The sequence below is a fragment of the Notothenia coriiceps genome, unplaced genomic scaffold (assembly GCF_000735185.1).
Source record: "Notothenia coriiceps isolate Sejong01 unplaced genomic scaffold, NC01 NC01_scaffold00036792, whole genome shotgun sequence".
In the NCBI taxonomy this organism is placed as follows: Eukaryota; Metazoa; Chordata; class Actinopteri; order Perciformes; family Nototheniidae; genus Notothenia; species Notothenia coriiceps.
In genome coordinates this window covers 298,718-318,247 of record NW_011369493.1, presented here as the reverse complement: position 1 = coordinate 318,247, position 19,530 = coordinate 298,718, and positions in this window count along the sequence as shown.

Genomic DNA, 19,530 nt, shown 5'->3' with positions numbered 1-19,530 from the left:
GGGGGAGAGGAAGGCAGGCGTAGGAAGGAAAAGGGTGCGAGATAGGAGAATGATAGACTGAGGAGTACGTAGCGAGAGGGAGAGACAAAGTGGAGATGGAAAATGACAATATAATATGATTTGATTTGTGGGGGAAGAATGGATTCTCGTTGCCCGTTTTCCGAGAGACGAGAGGAGAACTACGAGAGAAAGGGCGAGGAAGACAGAGATGGGTGGAGGAGGTGGGCGGAGTGTGAACAATAGGGCCGTGGAGTTCATTTAGCACTGGGGCTGTGAGATGGCTTGACAGCTGCTGGTGGAAGCATTAGGCTGCTCGCTTAAATCCAATTCTGCTCTCTTTTTGTCCCTGTGTTCCTCACCTTCTCTCTCTCCATCTCCAATAGCATTCTTTGTCAGACCTGTGCTGTCCATCACTGGTATATGGGCATGGCTATAGATTATAGTGGCCGAGCTTAACTCATAATAATGACCACAACAGCGTCACAATTCATTAATGGACAGAGTATAGCTGCAGGCGATGGGACATTTTAGAGAAAATAAATTAGAAAGTCCGTTTTCCTGAAAGAATGAGGCGCCAAAAAGTTTGGTTCGAAAGGGAGAGGGTTACCACATCTGTCATTTGAGAAGCATGACACCTGCTCTCAGAAAATGATTGACAGCTAAAATTAGAATACATTTAGATGAATTTGATATACACCACCCTGAAAACAAGACACTTGCCCTTGCAAAGTCATTTTCAAGGAGTCTACAATGTATTAGCTGTGTAACCCCTAGATTCCCCCGGGTCCGTCTGCGGCGCGTTACGGCTGCGCCACGGAAGCGGAGCGTCTTGCCTGCCGGCTCGCAGTTTTTGTTGATTTGGGCATATTTCCTGGACAGGCTACTTTGTACAGACAAAGTTAATGATAATAATAATATTCCAGTTATAAACGACATGAATCAAAGATGTGTTGCTGTATTTTAGTGGTAAAAAAGTACATTCATCATCATAATTATTCTATATATATAATGTACACAGTGCCTGTAAACCGGAGGAGAACGCTGGCATTTCTCCTCCTACTTGAAAGACTACGGAGGGATAGGGTCTGCAAAATTAGTTTAGTTTGGGGATTGACTGGATGCTCTGACCGGTCCACTTCCTGCCCGGCGCTATGCAACGCCTCGCGTCGAAAAATAGACTTGCATCCTATTTTGAGCGGAGTCCAGCGCCGAGACGCTTCTGAGCCGTAACGCGGCGCGTCAGGTGGAATAGGACCCATTGACTAGAGTGGCCGCGATCCTTGCGGACGCCGCGGCGCAGCCGTAATGCGCCCGTAACGCGCCGCAGACGGACCCGGTGGAATCTAGGGGTAAGGATGGATTGTTATATATAGTTAGTTATCACAATGTAATGGTGAATGCACTCCTCATAAGAAATATGGCATACAAACTGTGCTCCACATCAAAGTAAATTCATTTTCTGGCTATGTTTCAACTTTATGGCAGTGTTTGTTTTAGTTAAAGCTAGGAAGCAGTCGTAATTACTTCTGTCAAGGTCCTGAACCCTCTCAGAGAGGAGCATAACAACATTACCTGTCAACAAATCTGTCTTTCACTCTGTTTCTACTTCTGTCTTTTTTCTCAGTTGAAAGAGCATCAGTGGTGTTAAAAGATGAGCAATGTTTTCAGAAATACTGAAAGCATTGGTATCCAAATAACCATAAACACGGCAAATGAAATACTTTAGTTCAATAAATATCAGTCTCTCCTTTGTTTTACTATTTGAAACACTGGTTTTCAAGGCTCTCCAATATCCATAGAAATACAAAGAAAAATACAATTTATAAAAGCAAAGTATTGCAGGAATGTAACTGGCTTTATTTTCTTACCAAACCCAGTTTGTCTCCACATGTTCTCATAAGTGCTCCATTCCTTGTACTATTACAATAAAACATGACATTCTAATAGAAAGCCCAACGCTAAAGGTCATACGTGAGTGCATACTTGTTTGCATGTCTCTCATTGCATGCTACACACGAGTCTGTGTTGTGTTACGTGCCAGAATGTGTGCAATTAGGTCGTGAGAGCATAAAAGTTCTGTTCAGACAGTGTTGTTCTACTTTGGTGTAAAAAGGGGGTCGTGTCTGGCAGAAGGAGAGGCTATTATGGCTCCTTTATGGATTATGAGGCAGAAGTATGACCCTTATCTCAAGGTGAACGTCAGGAGCTGCCCTCGTCACAGTCCATCACAACACTGCTCCCCATTACATTACAGGTGATGGCCCTGGCAGCACCTTATTGCAAACAATATCCATTGAAACAAGTCATTTCTTCCAGTAATGATCCTTACGAATCTTATTACCCTAAAACAAGTGAAAAATACTCCAGGTAATGTCAAGTGATTTTATTTTTCTTTCACTGCAGACAGTGTCGGGTAATAAGGCAGATCCCTCGGTCTTGTTACACTGCACTGAGTATGTCATGCAGAACTGATCTCAAACAAAAGCACTGCCATGTAAATGTGGAGTAGGGTTGTTACTGTGAACCTGTTTCACGGTATAGCGTAGGATACAAATTGTTGGTTTTAATACTGTGTACGTTGGCTTATCTCAATATTTTAAAGATGAAAGACAGGCAGGAGAAGTGCCTACAATAAATGTTAATTGTTAATAATAACAGGACAAAAAAAGATAAGTTATTTTTTATTTAGAAGAACATTTTACATGCTACAGTGATGCTTACATGTTTACTTTATTTGAGTAACATAAATAGTTGAATGCACTTAATCAGACTTATTATTCTGTTGATTATCATAATAATGCTGTTATTATTTGTAAGGGTTATGAGGCAATGTGTTAAACGTACGCTGTCGTATCGTACTGTGAACATCTTATACCGTTACGGCCCTTAATGTGGAAATGTGCAGGTGTTTGCACATCTTCCTGCCCACCCGGCCGAACTGGGTTCAACAGCACAGCAGGTAGTGTTGAAAGTTTTAAGATTACAATTTCCTGAGTTATAAGGCAACACCTGTGGTTACCGTGGTAACAGCAATTGTGGTTTAATAGTATGGCTTTGACATGCTTTGAGCAACTACTTTGCCAGAGAATAAAAAAGAAGGAAAGCTAGTGTATCTGTTTGGTGCAACCAGCAGCTTTGCTTTGGGACTGAAGAGAACTCCACTTAAAGTGGTGGTTCCGAGGCAGTTTTCAATTGTAATCGAAATATGTTAGTCAGCATTGCACACATCTTTGCTATAATTGAATGTAGGAATTGTAGAAGTGCCCCAAAAGGCATATTCAGTGGATAGTATTGTTTGACAGCTACTGTCCGACATGATGAATGTAAACAACATATTATTGTCAAAGTACAATGCAAGAACAAAAGACTAGTGTGGATCAGAATACAGGATTCAGTTGGATTTTGTACTTGCTCTCAGGAAAAAAAAAGTCATGAGCTTTTCTCAGGAAAACTAAACCACAGAGAGGCTTACTTCAGACAGGAACATAAGGTACTAACAGTAAAAGACAAGACATAATAGTGTTGGGTTGACAGAGGATATGCTCTTTGGGAACATTTTCACTTGACATCATGTCAGGTCTGGAACCATACAAATCTGTCTGTTGGGTGAGGTGACCCGTTACACTGTGATCGCTATTATCTGTGGTCTCAAAACACTTTTTCTAAGAAACCGCCAAACAAACTGTTGGAGTTCTCTCCCTACATAGGTATTTCTTTACCTGTATGTATTACATGGAGATTACAAACTTGGTCAGAATCAGTATACTATATTAGCTCTTGCAAAAGGTTTTTAAATCAAAAGCCCCATTGAGGGGTATCCAAATGTTGATCTTATTGCCAAACTAGTCTTTACCTGCAGCATATGTGCATACCTATATATTCAGAAAGCAGTCTCATGAAATCAGAGCAACCATATGCCAGGGATATTGTGCTAATTAAGAAAAGAAAAAAATAGAAAAAGGTTTCAACATGGCTGCACAAAAGACAAAAGGGAATACACTAGGAACATCTGCTGGACACCAAGGGTGGTACAGAAATACAGAGAAACTCTATTAACAACATAAGACTGAGACATGTTGTTAAAAACAAATAGATGGACACAAATGGTGCCTGCATCAGCTGCTCAGCTCTACAACAGAAAATGGTTTTGTCAGTAACATAGTATTAAAAAGCTTGTTCTTCTATGATGACAGCGCTGAGGCTAAGGGTTGCACATTTGGCACAGATATATTAAAAAAGTAACAAGAGAGCAGAATTAAAATGTTTCATCAACATTATTTGTTTTGCACTATACCTCTACATTTCTCTAGTTTAGCAATGTGCACAATTCCTTAAAAGGATTCAACTATGTACGTTACTATTTCAGGGTTTTTTCTCTTTTTTTCGGCGAGCGCCCTCGCACACAAATGCCAATATTCCCCGTAACATTTTAAAGTGATGCCAGAAAACAATATTTCTGTTCGTCACAAACTGCATATTTACTCCAAAATTATAAAAATCCTGTCGAATAGACCGTCAGCTTTGTTTTTAATGGAGCTCCGGACGTTGTGTTGTTGTTTACGCCCGTGCGCCATCTTGTATACGGGCATCATGTTCTCGAAATAATTGGTATATCTTATCAAATCAGCGCCGCAGTATTGCCCTGATACTTTGTAACACTGCATTTTGCTAGCTATTAAGATATTAACAGCTTAGTAGATGTTTGGATTCAAGATTCCTATTTTTCGTTTCAATACTAGACAGAACAAATATGTAATCAGCTCACATGGATTTTATCCAATCACCGAAGCAAACTTGACATTCAATTCCATGTCACGCAATTGTTCACAAGACTGTAGCACACGAAGACAACAAGCAAAGGCCTAGCTAAGCACTTCAGGGACCTGACATGGTTCTGGGGCTTTTAATCGACAATGCTCAATTAAAACGTCCCATGTGGATCATGTGCCTTGGCGTCAACATGATGGAATGGCAGTACTCTTTAACCCCACAAGCAAGGCTTTTCCACATCCATCCTGGAAAAGCCTTGGCGTCTGCAGTTTCTGATTGTTGGGCAGGCAGACATAATGCTTGATCGAGTTGTGATAGGACTGCTGATGAAACTGCAGCGTAAAATCTTATAGTGCCGACTCTGGATCTTGAACCAGAGTTCAAAACGCCAATTGGCTCAAACGCCAATATAATGGGAATAGGGCGATGATATTAAACATGCATTCTTTAGCCAATTCACGTATTGTATTGTGTTTTCATTTCCTGTTCTTTGACCTCTTTGCCAACTATATCTTTCAGAATAACAGTGACAAAACTGCGGGATTGAGGGTATTATTAGACCATTGTCGGTGGAACAAATGAGCAATCAGAATTCTCAACATATCTTTCAATCAAAAGTCTCCACAGCTCGACTGAATCATCAGCCAGACAGCCTTTCATTTAACACAGTTAGGATTGTGGGGGCATGTAATATGTCTCTCAACTTACAGAAAGTATTTATTTGCAGGATAGATAGTTGTATTATAGAATATCACTGTCTTGCACCAAAAAAGGATAATAACACCTACATTCTGGGGAAGTAAATAAATAAAGATGGTGTTTGAGTTCAGGTAGAGGGCAACTTTTTTCTGACTGCTGTGTGGCTCAAAATTCTAGCAGCTGGCATGATCTGCTCTTAGGCTTAGCCCCGTTCAACCAGTTTCAGAGCTCTGTGCAGCGGTGTTGAAAAGAGAGTGGGCTTGACCTTTTCAACCATAGCTGACTGTGATGCTGCTGTCTGTCCAGAAAGATAAAGAAATATGTGATCGTGTTAAATGTAAAGAAATCTTTGTGTCATTGGTTCTGAGATTATATTCGAGTAGGAATCCTGCCTTAACGACAATGACACGGTTTGAAAAAGCTTTTAAAATGTTTGTGGAAGACATGAGATACTTAATCATAAAACAAATGAAACGAACATCACAGATTGCTGATAAATAACGTGGATACATTCTAAAAAGAGACGACAGATTGTCATGAATGTGTCAAACCAACATAAAAGACTCAAATACACATTCATTTTTTGGTCATTAAAAGCAGAATGGCGTATTCAGTAGCTGCCTGGGGTGACAGCAAGGACCCCGGTGTGCATTTGAGCAATGTACCATGAGAAACATATGAAAGTATTCATGGAATAAGTCAAGAAACAAAATGTCCATGTGTTCATTCTACCACATTATTGTGAACCATGAAAAGCAGTGTTGGATCTCCACTTCAAAGCGAGAAAGAGGTATTGTTTCGTTTTTACTCGCCGTGGATGTTTGAAATTAAACAGTGGGTTCATGCAGGTTTGAGGGCTCAAGGGCTTGATACTTGGGATTGAAGTTAGTTAAAAAACAATGTATGCCAATACCTTGCAATGTTAGAATTCACACACGAGTACCCATTGTTGGCCAACATAATTAACGTAGTTTCATTATTAATATCAAGACTAATTGCTTTTCAAAATCATTCATCCCTTCTGCGCTCAAACTTTTAAATTCTTGAAAGCCTTTTAACTTGATTATTTATTTATTATTTTGATTCTATGAACTATTTATTGTGTAAATTGGAATGATCCACATCTGTGCTCCCGGGTGTATCTATGTGTGTTTTCTTCCTGTACTGTATGTTCCTGCCTGTGTACATGACATAAGCTGCTGCTCATAACCAATTGCCCCTTGCGGGATTAATAAAGTTGTTGATTGATTGAAGAAATATCATGAAGACCACTGTGTGCCTATAGAATAAAGACAATTCAAAGATGGCGCAACATTAGGGACTGATCTCTGAATTCCTAGCAGCGAACATTTCAACACATACTGATTAAACTAATTACGTGTTGTACTCCATGTCAATTGAGTCAGTCAGTGTGCTTACTCTGGTGGTCGCCGCAGGACAGAAGGAAGCGGTTGAGGAAGGGAAGCAGAGGCTTGAATGCAGATTGAAATCCCCAAACAACTCTTAACCCAAATTGTCTCTCAGTACAGCTTTAGAGGACATTAGTCCTACAAAGACAACTCCCAGGATAAAGCCTTAAGACAGCCTGGACTGTAGACACCGCCAAGAGCTAAAAGTGATAGAGTGGTCCGTGCATTCACACTGTCTCTGTCTAGTATTATATGTTTATTAGTCTGTCTCAAAGCCGGCCTTATAAAACAGGCCAAGGCCCTTTCCGCCATACAAACCGTTTTTCACTTCACACCACAGCACCACTTTTATAGTGTTGCCCTGCCCTCCGAAGAAATGGTCAAAGAAATTCAAATGTGCTTGCTTTTCAGCCGTCAGGCGGTAAAAGGAATAGCTGAGCACCCAGCTGCTTGAAATATGAGGTCACAGTCGCAATATACTGAAAGTCTTCAACTCCAATTTATCACTTTTTTAGAAGAATAGGTTGCAGCGGCTTTTGCAAGACAGTTGCATTGTGGGAAGACCTTTACCTTTGCTATCATTACAGTATTAATGCAGTATGGATGTCGTTAGGGGGACCTATCCCTGCAGTAGGCATGCAATATAGATGAAGAAGCTGGGACCTCTACCATGGTTACCACTATAGTACTAATGCAATGGATGCAGTAAGGTTTCTATCATGGTTGCCTGCCACTGTAGAGGTAATTAGGCACATATAGTGTATGTTTAGGCTTTAATCACTTTGTGGTTATGGCCTTTGGGAATTGCTAAGGCCTTTCTGCAGCGAGCCTCGATAGCTCCAGTGAATTTTCGACATGATCAATCGTCATGATTGCAAAACTATAAAAAAGGCCGAAGTAAAAGATATCTCTTTAAAAATGGACTAAATAAATAATCTCTGACCCGGGTTTAATGCGCAGTAAAGAGCCTCCTCATTCTCTAAATGTCTGGAAGGAAAAATGATTTATCTGCTCTACATAATCTTGATCACCCACATCATTAGTTATAATAAAATGCTAATAATGTATCGTATGTCTTCAAGGGAAACTCATTTGTCAAACATTCATTTGAATATGACAAGAATCTCTGCATACATTCTTCTAACCTTAAGCTGTGAAAGATGACTTCAAACTAAATATATCTGATGTAAAGGAGAATGCTTTATTCAAAGGTTTCTGAAATGACACCTTTTATCTCAAATAAAAAGAGAATATTGATTTGAACAGATGGCAGAGATAAAACTCTATGGACATGTTATATCCTGATGATAGTGACCACATGATCATGTATTGTTAGATGTACTGCATCTATTAACATAGTGCAGTATACAAAGTTGAATGATTATCATCCACACACACACACACACACACACACACACACACACACACACACACACACACACACACACACACACACACCATTTGTGGGGTTGACTTTTTGCTGCCATCACTATATACAGGTTATGATTACAACGGTTACGAGAGCACAACATTGTTAAAATATCTAACTTCTTCACTTTGCTATTAAAAGCGCTCCAGATTATTTCATTTGACTTTATTAAAAACTCTATTAAAAACTTTAAATTGTTTAAAATGTAGGGTGAAAACGTTTTCATAACGCAATAGCGTATTGGAGCAATATTAGTAATGATATGTCAAAACCAAAACAAGACCTGCACCCTAGACCCTAGAATATGGGGCTTTAACTACTGCTATCTTTCAGTTGGAAAACGTGTTAGCCTGCTCATTTATTCAAGATTAGGAGCCATCAACTTCTGTCTGTTAAATGTTTAAAACATTGTGAGAAGCAGGTTGCACTCTGGGAAAAGGAGGTTATATTAAAGTGGATGGTGCAACATGACAATGATAGGCTACAATAGTTTCTGCTATTAGGGGCTCTCATTACATTCATAAAAGCCAGCAAGATAAGCACAGATTTATTTGCCCCCCACAAGCAAAACAGATCACAGTGATGCCATTTAAATGGATTGATTTCATCGCAAATGCTGATGTGAGAGGGCCTTTGCACATCCTCTCTTTTCTATTATTCTGGCACCACGTTCTGAAGTGCTGCTTACAATAATGAACAGAATTCTTCACTGCAATCAGCACAGTGGCTTAGGGTGTAGGGAAAAGTTGCAAAAGCATAAAGTACAGACACGAGAGAACAGATTACAGCTTCTAAAACGTCCTCTGAGACCCTAGAATACTTTATAAGAGATAATGTGTTGCTGCATACAGTGAAATCCCCAGGTTACAAACAAGCGCCACCTGCACTCACGCATGTGGTTTACCATCGCTAAAAAAAGAAGAATAAATCCCAGGTGTAGCAGGTTCAGTCTGCGCTACAGAATCCACCGTGTTACCCACTGGCTTCCCATTTCAAACCACTCGAAAAATGAACTGCCACGATAGGACATATATTGCTGCTCCTGCTATTGTCAGTTTGGCTGGATGTACATCCACGTTATCTATTACCTCCTATAAATTCCAATTAACTCCCTCGTCAGATAAGATCACATACGCCCACATGTCAGCCTAGCAACACACACAGAGCAGGAGGCAACACAAATTCGGTGATAGCAATAAACTAATCCTGTACTTGAATCTAATCTCTACTACCTCAACTGGGAAAAAAGTGTAATTAAAGCTGATTTAGCATGATTTACACGCCATGGGCAAGATCAAATAAACGTGATTAGGTTAGACAAATACTGAGGTCAATATATTTTTGAATGCTTGAAAATGAATAATACATTTCGTGTGATAAACACTAGCACCATGGGCTCCAAGCATGGAATGTTAAATAGTTGTGTTGCTGTGCCAAGCGAGTATCTGGGGCCCCCTGCTGCTATCGACTCAACCTCTTTGTTAATTGCTGAAAAAATGCCTCTTTAGGCACTTGTTAAAAAAAAAAGGGGCATAATGTGCTTTGAATTTGCAATATCAATGATTTTCTCCGAGGCTGTGACACTTTATTTGCATCTCATTTAGGAACATTTTGAACTGCAATACACAAACACAGTCATACAGTTCTTTCAAAAGCAAACATCTGCACGGGGTTTGTTTTTGAGAATTTCTAAAAGACTGTGCCTCTGCATCTGCACCTTTAAAGAAGTAAGGATGATACAGACGTAAGATCAATGGAAAATCCAAACTCCCAAACTTTGGGTAATGATGCAAAAATGTGTTCTGCAGTTTGTGCCATCTACAGGATCTGGGACACGCTGTGTTTACAGTGATTTACACCTGAGAAGGACTGAAACCTGAGAGAAAGAAAATAATGTCCCGCTCATTGTGAGCTGCTTATCGCAGGCGCTCAGCAGTGTCATCCTCTAAAATTAGCTTGTGCTGGCTGAGCACTATCTGCTGAAGATAAAATAGGGGGGGGGGGGATCAGTTATGCTGCGTTATTAATCTTGAGATGTGGAGGGAAAGAAAGAGAGAAAAAGAAAGGGAAGGTTGGGGGGAATTGAAAGAGGGTGACGTGCTGTGAGGACAGGACAGGATAACTCCTTTTGCAAGCTGTAGCTCGTCTGGGAAAAATAAAACATTTAACTAAATGAGGCTGCCTCTCTCACCTGGCACAGCTGCAGATTGAGTTGGGTGTTGAGTTTGCCACTAGCTTGAGGTAAAGAGAAGTCAAGGAGACGACTGTCCCCTCGAGGCTTGTGGGAAATCACTTCAGCTGGGGACACACTGACTGTATGTTTCCTGGTGCTCTCTCAGACACAATCACACACACCGGCAAACACATGCTTTTTTTTTTCGGCCCCAAGAGAGATTTTGGATGGCCTCATTGCACCCAATCCCACCTCCCTCTCAGGTCACTGCAACATTGCAGCTTTATCTGTCTTGAGGTCAAAACTCAATTCAATTCATCACAGTATAAATGCCTCAATTCAATATAGTGTTTATTTTGTGATAAGCCGCAGCCATGATAAGCTGATGTGTGGTTTGCATTATACCTTGACTAATAGGAAGGGGTCTAAGGATCAACTTTCTTCCTCTCTATCTATCCCTTTCTAACAGAGTACCTGTTATATAAGGCATTTATCTCATTTTATATTTTGGTCATTCAGAAAATAGCTACTTATCCGGCACTGCTATAGTAGTGGCATCAAATGAGGCTGACTCAACAGATACCTAGGAGCATATATAACCACCACCCACAGCCAATTAGAGATGCACATGCATTTGTATTCCTACTGAAAAGCATTTTCTTTGTGGTTTAGGCAAAAATCAACCATGTGGGCTCGGTGCAGAAGATGTGCCAAACAGTGCGGATTTATCTTTGCCATTTTGAAACACTTACAGTATCACCATAAAAGGCAATGGTGTGATGCTCGTGAGCCAAAATGACTGATTTGCACAGTGAGCAGGTTATGGAAATGTCATCAGAGAAAACAAGGGACTCCATCAGTACCACATCCACAATTTATGAATTCATGCATTCAGGCAGGTCAGAAAAAGAACCCTGGCACTTCATCCGCCAGTGATGAAAATCCAACCGTGATCCCGCATGGTGGTTTAAGACAGGAGAGGGTTTTCAAGATAAAGCTTCTATAAAAAATGAATGACTATCTGCAACAAACACAGTGGCTCCTGAATCATTCATGGGTCATGTAATGGAAAAGGAATAAATGACAGAGGGAACCCTTTACGGAAACAAACTTCCCTGGAACAACAGGATTAAAGGGAACAAATGTCACTGAATCCCAGCTAGGCCTCTCACCAACACATTTATTTCCACAGTACCATGTATGTACGGCATATTGGTATAGGCTGGATCGATGGGAGAGGAGACTAACAGCAGCGTACACAATGACAAATGCCCATCCTCAACAAAGGGCCTATTCCCCCTGCACTATAATATGTAAAATTCTTCCTGTCTCTTTTTCTTTAGCTTATCCTGTCATGGATAATTATTGTCTTTATTTCATATATTTTATATAATCTCTCGATGTTATCCATTTTCTACTTTTCTTCTCACCATGTTCTGAAAGCTGTTAAAATGTATTTAACTTGACGTGAATGAAGTGAGGTAGAAGTAATGTGGTCATTACATAGATAACTTTCTGCCTCTAACTTTCTTCAAGGCAAGTCATTGAAATGGTTCAGTGCATAAACCTCAGCGGAAAAGAAATTGCTTTCTTGTTCAGAAACTGAAAGGACATAATTCAACTGACCAAAAACCTAAATACCAGAGATTAGATCACCATAAAGATCCCAGCCTCAAAGAGATGAACGCCCTCCTGCCAAAACCGAGGTCACACAAAAGCCTGAGTTCTGTCTGAATCGCTCTCTCAATTATCAGAGTAGAAATGCTACAGAAGCATTCAAGGTCCTCGTATGATAAAGATGTCACAGTACGAGCAGCTCAAGTCACCAAGAGCAATGAATATGAATGGAATTTTATTTGTGACATTTGAGCTGGAACATTCGGTAAAAGACTCCCAAAGTCTTGCAACAAGATACGTTCAGGTAGCATAAGTACAACCTCAGTGCGGTTGAGGACACTGAAGAAACCATTGCTGCATGGGGGGGGGGGTCAATTTATAGTGTGTGTTTTTCCAATTCCTCTAATCCGACATGTATCAAATGACTTACTTAGATCTATATATTGTGCAGCAACAAAAGGCCTTGGCTGTCTGAGAGGCTTGGGCAAGGTTTGTAAATAAAGCTGCATACATTTTGTCTTTTGCAAAAGTAAGGAATTTTCAAATCCTACATCTAGTGAAATAAGTAACACATTCAGAAACCACATTAGTAGGTAAGGCTGGGCAATATATCAATATTATGACATTATAAAACTGCATTTGGTGTTTTAGCCTGTATTTAAAGGCTGCATAACATTGAAGAAATTCAACATTCTGAAATAACCAAACTGTTATAGGTGTTCTATCATTTGCATTTACTCTGAGTCATTATATCCACAACTTATTATTTATCAAAAGTTTTATCGTGTATTATTTTGTAAAAACAAGGCACCAATATAGTCAATGCTACAACATCGAGGTATATGACGTATTGTTAAATTAGATGTTCTCTATATCGCCCAGCCATATAACAATAATAATAACTTAAATGTATATAGCGCCTTTCATATATCCAAGTACACTTTTACAAAGGGAGGGGGACACTAAACACATTCTAGGAAAACACAAATGGACTATAAAGAAAGCAGACAAGGAGACAGAAAGGCAGATGAGGCGAAGTGTGAAGTTCATATTATATGACTTGCCACAAATCAGAATGTAAAAGCATTAACATATTAAATACATTGAAAAAAAAAGGACAATAACTTAAGGCCCCAACATCACCATGCTAATATCCTAAACGTATTCTTCTAAATACCTGTTAGTTCATATCAAATGGTTGTTAATTAGCATGCTATTATTATCCCTACATGTTAACATTATAAATGACAGCATGTTAAAACAGCTGTTTAAAAATCATGCTGATTATGCTGACACTTCAAAGAGCTTTAATACCACACACACAGGTGTTTGCACTCGTTTCGCTTGATTAGACCTCACGCCAGGAGTGTGTGGCCGTGCACTGTATTTGATTGACATCTGCTCCATTCATCAATGCAGAGTAACCAGGCGAGACTCTGGGGGAAGTCACTGTGCAGTAGTTCACTTAGGAGCCAAGCGAGCTGTTTCCCCCTGCATTAAGTCTTCATTCTCAGCTGAACAAACTTCCTACTGGCTTTATCTTCATACTTGATGAACAGATGAACAAATGAATAAGCAACACACTGAATTGTTCCTTAAAGCCTATTCCCTCTATCCTCTATCTAAGGATCTAAAAACAGCACAAGACTTTATCCGGCACTGAGTGTAGGCAACAATGACAGAAAGATCAGAGAACCTCTGAGCTTGACTTGAGATGACATAATGTAGAAATGTTTGAAAACGGTGAATACGGCATCAAATAAAAGGCAGCTGTCACTCTCTTTCAAACACATACACACTTTAACAATAAACACACACTAGGGCTGTACCCGAATATCCGGAGCCTGAAAAATGGTATTGGGGACAGCCCTAGCACACACACATACCACACACCTCTTTTCAAGCTACAGCTTTAATCCAAAGACTTTCGACACGTGCAGTTATATCATGTTGGACTTTGTTTATATTTCATTTCAAATACAAGGTGGCTTTTTCCTTTTAACAGCAGAGGGAGAAAATCAATAGGCAGAATAATGATGCTGTTGTCTGTGCCGCTTCCACGCCTTTCCATCCACTGTCATGAATTTACGACACAAGCCTTCAGACCTCAACCTCGGTTTTTATTCATCTGCTCGTATTTATTTGTAACAGCTGCGGTGTGGGAGCAAGAGAACATGTGTGTGTGTGTGTGTGTGTGTGTGGTGTATACGTGTGTGGGTGGGTGTATGTGGGGGAAGAAGGCAGGAGATGGCACGAACATGAACAAATAAAGTATTCGAAAATTAGAAAAGGATGAAGAAGAAAGAGAGGAGGTGTGAGAGAGCCGAAGCGAGAGATCAGTGGAAAGATAAAGCCTCTTACTGAGGTGAGATTCTCTGACAGACCTTTTCAGCACACTGCACAGCTACAAGCAGGAACAAATAACAGGAGGGCATTGGTTCAAAAGGTTGGCTAGTGGTCCTCGTGCTCGCCAGCCTGCATAATGATGGGGAAAGAGGAAATGTTCTTACTCGGAACCAGAGATAAAAGGATTTGTAAGGGTATGTAAGTACAGAAGAGGAGTCGAGAGAGCGATCAATAATTAATTTACTTTCACCAGTCAAGGGCAATTAACACGCTTTTTTGCCCATTACCCGCCTAAAAAGGGCCAACTCTGTGGCTCTAGCCCCTAATCTCACTGACCATTGTCACAATCGAGGATTACACAGCTAGCAAATCGATGCACACACACGCACAGACAGAGAAGACACACACGCACCCCTAAACCCTGGAGAGTTGGATTAGCAGCAGTTTTGTATTTACAAATGTCGAACATGCAGGATTTCCCTGCATTAACCTCCGCCCTGAAGATCAGGATGGCTGAGCGACTCGCTTTTAGTTTGCACAAACAATGCTCGGATCCTGTTATCCATCCCAAAAAAAAGCAATTGGAGAAAATGTAATTGGATATCAATATCTGATTTAGCTTGAATATTTAGAGCAGAACGCAAATAGTTACTGTGGTGTGAAGCCATTTATCCCAGTAAAAACACTTTATACTTGCAGAGAAGGTCGACATCTGAGATGCCCTTCTGTACAAACAAAGTGTGGGGTTTGTTCCCTTCATAATGATTATTTATCTGCTTTGAAAAAAAGGTGATGAGGGGCAGCCAGTGGATGGTGATTGTTTTTTTTAATTTACTCACGTTATGTTGCTACTCCCTCAGATGGAAAACTCTACATACAATACTTTATATGTCAATTGTGTCCTATATGCTAAAATATTACCCCTCTTAGATAATAATCGTAAACTCAGGCAGCCAGTGAGTGGTTTTCTAGATAAGAGATCTCCACTCCACTGCGTTCATCAGCCTTTCCTCGTATGGAATATGTTGCCAAGGAAACACCATTTACGTATGATGTGCTGACCTCAAAGTCAAGATCAAGCTCAGCATAAGAAGCATGTATCAGCAGCTCATTCTGCCCCAAAATCACCCGATGTAAATGGGTCATAAAACGCAACTTTTCAGGGAAGCAGACTCAGAGGATACTCAATGATTTGGGAGTAGACCTTAACACAGCACCGATTCTGGAGCTATGACATCTGTGATTACCGCAGAACAGACATTAGGGGAAGCTCATTTAACCAAGTCACTGCCAAGGGGTCTTTTTCTGCCCGAAACTGAACACGTGTGCTGAAACTGAACAAGGGGAGTGAGCTGCTTTTCTAAAAAAACAACTACTATGTAATATACTCACACATATTGCTGTTTCATGATGGTCTGAGCACACAGCAGCCAGGAGCAGATAAAGGCCCGGACACACCAGGCCGATCATCGGCGTCGGTGGGCGTCGACACGTCCTACTCAGATTGGTGTGTCCCGCACCATCGGGTCTTTTCAGCTGGGCCGACGCCTTTTCGGCCGAAAACCCGCCGATTCCAGTGGGCCAAAGGCAGTCGGCAAAAGAAATCACTCTGATTGGCTGTTCAGCTAGCGAATCAGTGCATGAGAAGTGAAACGGAAGTGAGGGACCCAAACAAACGATTAAGAAGGCAAATCTGAGATTTCATTGAACTCCAGCTCTCGACACAGGTTGGGGAAAGCCCCATGAGCTTCTCGCTGTAGAGTGAAAATGAAACGCACACGCTATTTGTTGTTTGTTTATATCACGCAGTCTGTTCTTCTTCTCTCGGTTATCACGCAGTCTGTCTTCCGGTTGTTGCCTCTTTTGAATGACGAATACACACTATTGCCGCCTGCTGGTAAGGAGAGTTATTGCCACTCACGCATGCGCAGTTCGTACGTGCAACTTGGCCGTCGGCTGAAGTCTTTGCGGTTCCAGTGCGACTGTTGGCCAAGACGCAGGAGGCGTGAGGCGACACAACAGCCGTGTTCCGTCGGGACGTGTTCTTTGGTGTCAGTTTGGTGTGTAGGCCCCTTAAGAGTTCATCGTCTTGCTCAAGGACAAATCAGCATGGCTTTAAATGGAGAATTTATTATATTTATTCCTACTGTATAATGAAGACCTGAGGATGTTTTTTTTTCCCCAACTACTTTTTTACCCGTTTAACTCAGTGTCATTTGCATGCCTCAGAGATGTATCAGATTGTCTTAATGTTAATTACAGGATGGTATACACAGAGGTTACAAATGACTAGAAGCTCTTTTTCAGCAAACATTTTAAAATTGCTGATAATACATATATTAACAATCCTAAATGATATGATATATACCTAGAGAAAATACAAAAGCAAGTGCAACACTTAAACATATAGTTTAATGAGCATAATTGGTACTATTTTGTGGTATAAGTAAAAGTGTGTACTGCAAAGAAAGGCAGGCTCATTTGGACAAACTCTGTGTATTATTTGTTTAACCAGGATATAGGAGCCTTGGCCCTGGGCTGCTTATGGAAGGCTGACTCATAGCATTTTTCATATTGCTCTTCACCAGTATGCAAGATGTGTTTTTCTTTGACATGTAGGTTGTAGCATTTTGTTTTGTCTGCAACCTACCGATTATGACGCTGCATCCTTGACCAGGCTCTAGGAAAATGCCAGGGCAGGCAGTGGAAAGATAGACAACATTTTTTTTACAAGTTCTCCAACCAGATGTAGAAATTATAAAAAGCTATTCTGCGGACATAGAGTTTAATAACTGTGGGAATTTAACACATTATATTGCATTGTGTTATAACTTGCAACAATTTGCCGATTATTCTTTATTATTGTTTCTCATAATCAAAACTAAGCACACAAAAGACAAACTAAACTTAAATACAGATGCTTTTTGATGTGTGACAGCAATGTAGGCAGAGAAGCAGCTGTCCGTGTGAAATTACATCAACTTAGAAGGGCGGCCATCGAGGACGAGCACACTGTACTCTCACTCTAAAACTCAGTGAACTGTTATATAGATTAGCTTACAGTGGTTGTTCACTTCATTAAGCAATGCCATTTTCCAAGCACAGATACACATAGCCTATACCTTTGTGGTGCACGACACGGACAAATATTACAGTTTTACCGTCTGTTCCCGGTCTAATTAACTGCTGATTTTCCGCAAGTACAAAAGGAAACAAACAAACAAACTAGACATTACCTCAGTGTGTCAAAGATAAGTTCTTGAATAAATTAGAACCCCAGAGCATTAGGCATGGACAATACAGAAAGCAATACCAGAAGCTAAGCCTTGTTTGGAAAGTAAAATGCCTTCTGCATACTTGAACATGGATCTGTTTGAAGCAATTATGAGTGCAAATATGAGCTACACGTCTCCCTGTTGGCTACTTTTAGCCCTACAGCCTTTCCATTTGCAATGAGTCAAGAAAAGTTCAATTTATTTGCAAAGCTTTCTCCGTCAAACAAATCTGTCACAAAGTGGTTGACAGAACAGAGCACATCAGTACAGATTAAAACTGGATAAACACAAGGAAGGACAAGCAAAGTGCAAATGTCAGCTTGGGTTCAAAGGCTTTATATGGAAAACAAAAAAGGCAGGATTTTCAAATCATCTGTTTTCATACCGAAATCAATTCACGGTGACAGCAAAAAGAGATGTTACAAAACAAATGAATTGTGTTTTGATACAATAACTATCACAAATATGGGGTCTGGCATGTCTAGTTTAGAAATGTAGATGTCCTCAGGAATACCAATAAAGTAAACTGGCATTTTGTCTTTTATTATTCACAGCAGTCCTCCATGCTGCTTAGCCAACCCGTCACAAATGTCAGAATAACACAGTATAAGTATCTTGATATGCACACTGTAAGCAGATGTATATCTATTGTAAGTGTTATTTAAATTAAGCATGATTCATAACTCTCCTTTTATTATTGGCATGTAATTAAGAATTTCATTAAAAGGTCACCAGATATGATAGCACAGATGCTGTATAAATACTAATGTGATGCTGTGGTCTGCAAAGTAGCGGAGTGTTTATTAACTGTGTGGGAATGTATGTATGAAACGTATTGAATAACGGAATAGTAAAGACGTTCTAATATATTGACTGACCGTGATAAATATCACATAATATAAATAGGCTGTGTCACATGCAGTGTTTAGTGTGTGTGCTCACATGTTTGTATCTGTGTGGTATGATGTGAAGCCCCCCCAAATACTGCTAAATAGGTGGATTCCTCCCTGTAGTTCAGACAGAAAGATGACAAAATCATTGACTCAAGGACACGGTCAGCAGCTCCACGGATAACAGACCACCTGCTGAGCCTATCTTAAGATTCCTCAGAGGAAACAGCTGGTGAGGTATTATGAACGACAAATATAGTTAAGTGACCGGTCTGTCGCGACGCACAGGGGGAACCAGCACCTCCTGCAGATGCTAAGAACCATCTACAACCTCTTATACCCCAGCCTAGTCCAAAGTGGTTTCATACATGTCATGTCAGGGGGTTTCTAACTCCTGCCCTTGGTGGTACAGACGCATCAGTCAAGTGGAGGGTGCACGGCTTGACTCTCCCCGTCCCCTTTGTGCGATGTACAGGGGCTGGTGGGCAGGGGGTTGACAGGTGCCTAAGGCGATAGGGGGCGAATAGTAATGTGGATTTTTAGTGGGTGGGTTTGTGGGATAGGTGTATAAATAAGACACACAGCAGCTATTTACAGATATCGTCTCTTTCAAGTGTTTGCAATAGACACACTCAGTGGAATCCCAATATCCTCTACCAAAATGTTTGAGGAGAATTGAAGGCTCAAGTCGAGTGTGTATCTATACTGCCTCCCTGTGGACAGTGTGTGCAAAATAAATAAATTAAAAAAATTGTGAAATACATTTTCACATTAGAATGCTCAATGGTTTATGAATTATCATCCATGGCATCAAAAAGTGAGTAGAGATATTTAGACAGATCAATGCACAGCCCAAAAAGAAAAGGTGTTCCGAGTTTGTTGTGCAATAAACTGAATGGTCAGCGGAGAGGGATGACATCGA